Genomic DNA, 6768 nt, shown 5'->3' with positions numbered 1-6768 from the left:
GTAGCAAGAAGAGTAGCATATACACTACTAACAGTAGTAAGAACTAACAACAGCATCAAGAACAGTAGCATATACACTAGTAACAACACTAAGAACTAACAATGTGGCAGTAGAAAATAACAATGTGCCACTACAAACTAACAGTTTAGCAGCACAAAGTAACAATATGGCACTAAAACGATGCGAACTAACACTACATTATGAACAATCTAGCCATGTGGGATGAACAAAGTAAGAATGCACTATGGTTCATCCCCAAAACGGTGGATTCTGGTCGAATCCAGTTGAATCTAGTCGAATCAAGTCGAACCGGATCGAATCGGGTCCAATGTATGGGCCACAATCTAATCTAACACACTTAGAACTACCCTAAGAACCCTAAGTACAAAGCATAGGGAGATTTGAGAGCTTACAGTGGGGGTTGCAGGTATAGCGTATGTCGGCCGTGCTAAAAACCACGGCGGGAAGAGGTGCGCTTCCGCCGCCGATGAAGAGGACCCAACCATTCCGAGGGTCGTGGCCGTGCACCTCGTCCTGCGCCGGCTTGAAGATGACGTCGGCGTCCTGGAGCTCCCCTCCCCTTGAACCGAACACGGAGGAGAAAACACTCTCCCCATAAGAGGGGCCTGCAAAGGACAATGCCGGCGGGTATTGGATCCCTGCCAGGTTCGAGCCGATGGAGAGGGCCACCGGCTCCGGTGGCAAAGCCGGAGCGACCGACACCGGTGCTGCATTGGCCCGGGGCGGCGGCATGGTGCAGAAAGGGGAGGGAGCTTGCATTGCCGCCGCCAGATCTACTCCGGCTGCGGAGAGGCCGACAATCCACATCTCTTGGATGGGATTGTTGTTGGCGATGACGGGAGTGGGTGGGGCGTGGCCATCGGAGAAACCGAGCGGACGGTGAGGTGAGAGAGAGGGAGTGGGTGTGAACTGGCGAGGGAGGTAACGGGAGGGGGCGTGGGGAGTTATGAGCCGTTGTTTCATCTCCCGTGCGTCCCCAGGCGTGCAGGCGCTCGCCACGCGTGGCTCGAGTGAGCCTGGCTCGCAAAAAACGGCCAGTTCGGCCGTTCCTCCAAAGCCGGGCCCAGGCTTACTTTGACGTTCGTGCGGGCCATGAATTGAATGTGACCCAGACAACCAAACGGGCCAAATTCTTCCCGTGCGGGCCTGGCCCGACCTAATGCAGATAACCAAACACATCCTAAGTAACCATGATCTCCATCTTTATGAGGCTGACATTGATGATGAGGCGTTGAACTTCCCGGTGTAGTCGCTCGACATCCTGCATCTCCACAATGGATGGTTCCATGCCCCATTGGGTTGGACCTATATGATTAGAGACAAGCTTCAACAATTATATTATGAACGATGAACCCCATCCTTCCCTTTTGGCTGCGTCGCTCCGGGTGGGTGTGTCAGGTTGCTGCCCGACGATGGTCTCCCTTGATGCTCTCGTTGATTTGCTTTGTTTCATTTTCCCTATGTCGTTCCGGGTAGGAATCTAATTCGGGTAAGCCCAGATCACACACCGACCAGGCATGCCCCTTGCAACCCGACATACAGAAAGGACCTCCAAGTCAGATTGCTCGATTAGAACCCAGCAAAGAAAAGATTGCTCGATTAGAATGTTGAACCGCTTAGGGTAGGGACTTCGACAAAGTGCCTACTGTTTCAGGGTTCAAAAAACTGCCTCGAAAAATACTAACATTTTACACGACTCAACACTATAACTGAGAAAAGTGGTTCAAATTTTAGAAGTAGCTAGGCATGGGAGTCAAAAATGCTGCCTCCTAATAAGTACTAGTAAGTATGCACGTGCAATGCACGTCTCCGCAATTCAATTCATTTCTTGAATTTCACAATTATTTATTTAGTTTCCTTTTCTATTGGTTTTGTTCATCTACACCTTTTTAAATCAAAAAATATAGAAAATAAAAAAATATGATATGTGCTATTCCCAAAAGAAAAGAAAAATGGAAATGTGACATGCATAATGAATGGGGATTATCTAGGATTGTAAGTACACCATTTTGTTAACTATCCCCGAGACACTAACATAATTATTTGAAGTGCATTGTTTGACCATACACACAAGAGTGAGGAGCTTTTTTGAAAAGTGTGCAAAAAGGGATCTTTAGATATATTGTACTCCCTCTGTAAACTAATATAAAAGTGTTTACATCACTATTTTAGTGATCTAAACGCTTTTATATTAGTTTACGGAGGGAGTATCAAACAAAGAGTGAGTCCGCCAAAACAAAATTCAGAAACAAAGAGTTGATAATAGCATCCATTAGTTGCCATACATATATCATCATTTCTAATAATTAAATCCCAGGAACTCTTTCTGTCGAGAGAACTATACAAAACGACATGAAAAGGAATTGTATGTTTAGACCAAATAATTACTAATCTTGAACCATAGTTTCAAACCAAATTAACATAATAAAACACAGAGTGCTTCTGGTTGTTCATCGCATCTTTTTGCAGAAACCCCCTGCCTTTTATATTAGTTAGCCCACAGTCCATCTTTAAGTGATAACAAATAGTTTTTTCACATTTTACACAAAACCCCTTGCCTTTTATACTAATCAACCCATGGTCCGTATTTAACTCAGCGAATCGGTTTTTTTGCTTTAACAGAAAACCCCCTAACTTTTCAGTTAATCAATCCACAGTTTATCTAAAACAAAATTATACATATCTTTTAAACTGTAACTCCGATCCTAACATGTTATATATGAAATTTGATTAGAAAAATGTGTATAATCAAAATATGATTTTATTTTTAGCTGTTAAATATTTCTAAAATATTATTTTAAGTGCAAACTTAATATATAGTGCACAGTCTGTTTTTCTTTCGTACCAGCGGTGATCCCTATTGCAAATAGACACCCATTAAAACCAGATTGAGAGAAAAGAAAATATTGATAACCACACATGCACACCTCTGAAAAACCTCGCGGGGAAAACAACATATTTCTCATCTTATTCTGAGTGAGTGTGTGTGTGTGCGCGCGCGCGCGAGAGAGAGAGAGAGAGAGAGAGAGAGAGAGAGAGACGCCTTAGGACTGGCCACATTCAAATGCGCTTTTATTGTGTGAGCACTGAGGCTGCCGTTGGCAACACAAATGTGATGCCATGTGAAAACAAAGGACGTGGACCTATTAGGGTCTTGAGTCATGATTATTGGGTAAAGAGCGTGTGTTATTTTCTCTTCTGTTGCATCGCACAAGCTCTTTTGCTAGTAACCAAATAACTGACACACAACGGGTGAAATCAACTATAGTATTCCCAACAATATGAACATATTTTCAATGCAAAACAATACACATCAAAGCGTAGCTTCTCATGAGTTCTTAGGAGCTCTCTATGATCCTCTTGAGTTGTTTCATGAGCTAACTTAAGAGTGCTTAGTTCTTTAATTAGACGCTTAATCTCCTTCTTAGCATTGTCATTCGTTTCAGACTATCATGATTACTAGAAAGTTCATTATAGCTCACATCACTAGTTTTATCAACATGCAAATCATCATCACCTAGCACATCATATTCATCACTATTGAAATCAAGATACTCGGGGTGCGATACCTTGGGGACTTTAGCCATGAAGCATCTTACAATCCCTTTATTTGGTGAATCAAATATGTCATGGGAATTGGTTGACACTAGTGCAAGACCGGCAACACCTTCATCTTGAGTATATTCGGAGTCGAGTGATAGCTTATCTCGGAGTAGTTGTCGGAGTCGGAGCCGGAAACCCATTAACCAACATGAACTTGATGTCTTCATCTTGTGTAGCTCTTTGATGACTTGTCTTTCCTTTTCGAATCCTTGCTTCTTCGAGAGGGTCTTTGTTCATAACGATCATATGTACTCCTTCTCTCTTTATGAGGTGATTCATCTCTTCTACTCCTTTTTGGTGAGTCTTCTCTTTTCTTGTAGGGAGTTGTACACTCATTGGAATAATGTTCGGGTCTTCTACAATTGTAGCAATTTCGATCACGACTAGAAGATCTTTTCTCATTGTAGGACCTTGACTTGGAGCTTCTCTCTTTGCTTCCACTATTGTAGAACTTGTTGAAGTTTTTCACCATTAAGCTCAATTCTTCATTGGAGACTTGCTTGTCATTTGATGTTGTAGGAGCATCACTTGAAGCTTCACCACTTGACTTGTTGTGGAGCTCTTCCTTATCCTTGGGTGACATCTCATGAGCAACAATTCTACCAATGACTTCCGTGGGCTTAAGATCTTTGTAATTGGGCATCATTTGGATCAAAGTGCACACGGTATCATATTTGCCATCCAAAGCTCTAAAGATCTTCTTGATGATGAATTTACAGGTCATCTATTCACTTCCTAAGCCAACAATCTCATTTGTGATGAGAGCAAGCCAAGAGTACATTTCAGTGACTCCTTCACCATGCTTCATCTTGAACTTGTAAAGTTGACTTTGAAGCACATCCAACTTGGATTCCTTGACGGACTCGGTAACTTTGTGCATATCAACCAAAGCATCCCAAATTTCCTTTGCATTATCAAGGCGACTGATTTTGTTGAATTCCTCAGGGCACAAAACATTGAAGAGAACATCACAAGCTTGAGCATTGTATTGCAACATCTTCAATTCTTCTACGGTCACTTCACGATCCGGTTCTCTACCATCCTAGAAGAATTCACCTTGCAAGCTAATACGGACAATAGCCCAAACGACGAGGTTATGACCAAGAATATGCATTTTCATCTTATGCTTCCAACTAGCAAATTTTGTACCATCAAAATAAGGACCTCTATGGTGATAGTTACCCTTCCTGGATGCCATACTCTCCTAGGTTGTGAAACCAGGGCTATGATCACCAAAGCAATGGAAATCAAGGCTTATAGAGACCAAAGCTCTGGTACCACTTGTAGGATCTAAAGTATGTCTAGAGGAGGGGTGATTAGACTACTTGACCAATAAAAATCTATCATTTTCCCAATTTTAGTTGTGGGCAGATTTTAGCAATTATGACTAGTCAAGAAATCAACCTACACATGCAATTCTAAGAGTATAGCAGGGAAATGTAAAACATTGCATATGAAGGTAAAGGGAAGGATTTGGAGAAGGCAAACGCAATGGAGACACGAAGATTTTTGGCGTGGTTTCCGATAGGTGGTGCTGTCGTACATCACGTTGATCGAGACTTCAATCCATGAAGGGTAACGGTTGCGCGAGTCCACGGAGGGCACCACCCATGAAGGTGTAACGCCCTCGATGCGGCTATAGCTCGCACGTGTCGAGGCATGACTTAGAGACATAACCGCATTGAAAGCAATGTCGCAAGTCAGGCAATCATTACAACATCCCATGTAATATATAATAAAAGGGGGAGATACATAGTTGGCTTACACTCGCCACGTCACATCAGAGTACATAAATAACATCCATCATACAAGCACTCATGGCCCGACTACGGCGCCAAAATGGAAGAAAACCCAACATGCGACAAGGCCCTGAATCAAACCCCAACTAGGCACCACTACTGATCGTCAGGAAAGGAAACATAATAACGCTGAGAGTCCTCGTCGAACTCCCACTTGAGCTCGTACTCGTCACCTAGAGCGGAATCACCTGGACCTGCATCTGGAGTTATAGTATCTGTGAGCCACAGGGACTCAGCAATCTCGCACCCTCGCGATCAAAACTATTTAAGCTTATAGGAAGGATAAGGCAAGTATATGTGGAGCTGCAGCAAGCGACTAGCATATGTGGTGGCTAACTTATACGCAAAAGAGAGCGAGAAGAGGAGGCAAAGCATGAGCGAGAATCTAGAGGGACAACTTGCGCAAGCATAACTCCAACACCGTGTCCACTTCCCGGATTCCACCGAGAAGAGGCCATCACAGTAACACACTCAGTTGATTCATTTTAATTAATTAAGGTTCAAGTTATCTACAACCGGACATTAACAAATTCCCATCTGCCCATAACCGCGGGCACGGCTTTCGAAAGTTCAATCCCTGCAGGGGAGTCCCAACTTAGCCCATGACAAGCTCTCACGGTCAATGAAGGAATAGACCTCCTCCCAAGACGTTCCGATCAGACTCGGTATCTCGGTAACTCAAGACACTTCGACAGGTTAAAACAAGACCAGCAACACCGCCCGAATGTGCCGACAAATCCCGATAGGAGCTGCACATATCTCTTTCTCAGGGCACACTCAGATTGTCCTAGGTACGGGTAGGCCAGCCCAGAGTTGCCCCTGGTGGCCACCGGTAGCTGATAGGTGGACCAACACTCAGAGGAGCACTGGCCCGGGGGGGGGGTAAAATAAGATGACCCTTGAGTCTGCAGAACCCAAGGGAAAGAAAAGGCTAGGTGGCAAATGGTAAAACCAAGGTTGGGAATTGCTGGACAAGCTTTAATCAAGGCGAAATATCAAGGGGTTCCCATTATAACCCAACCGTGTAAGGAACGCAAATTCCGGGAACATAACACCGATATGACGGAAACTAGGGCGGCAAGAGTGGAACAAAACACTAGGCGAGAGGCCGAGCCTTCCACCCTTTACCAAGTGTATAGATGCATTAAGATAACATAGCAATATAATGATATCCCAACAAGTAAAAAAATGATGTTCCAACAAGGAACGGCCTCCAATCTTCACCTGCAACTAGCAACGCTATAAGAGGGGGCTGAGCAAAGCGGTAACATAGCCAATCAATGGTTTGCTAGGACATGGAGGTTGACATGGCAATTGGGAGGCTGACAAGCAAAAGGTAGGCATC

Source organism: Triticum urartu, chromosome 5A (assembly GCF_056163025.1).
Source record: "Triticum urartu cultivar PI428250 chromosome 5A, HENAU_Tu73, whole genome shotgun sequence".
Taxonomy (NCBI): Eukaryota; Viridiplantae; Streptophyta; class Magnoliopsida; order Poales; family Poaceae; genus Triticum; species Triticum urartu.
Note: the sequence above shows the minus strand (reverse complement) of the source record.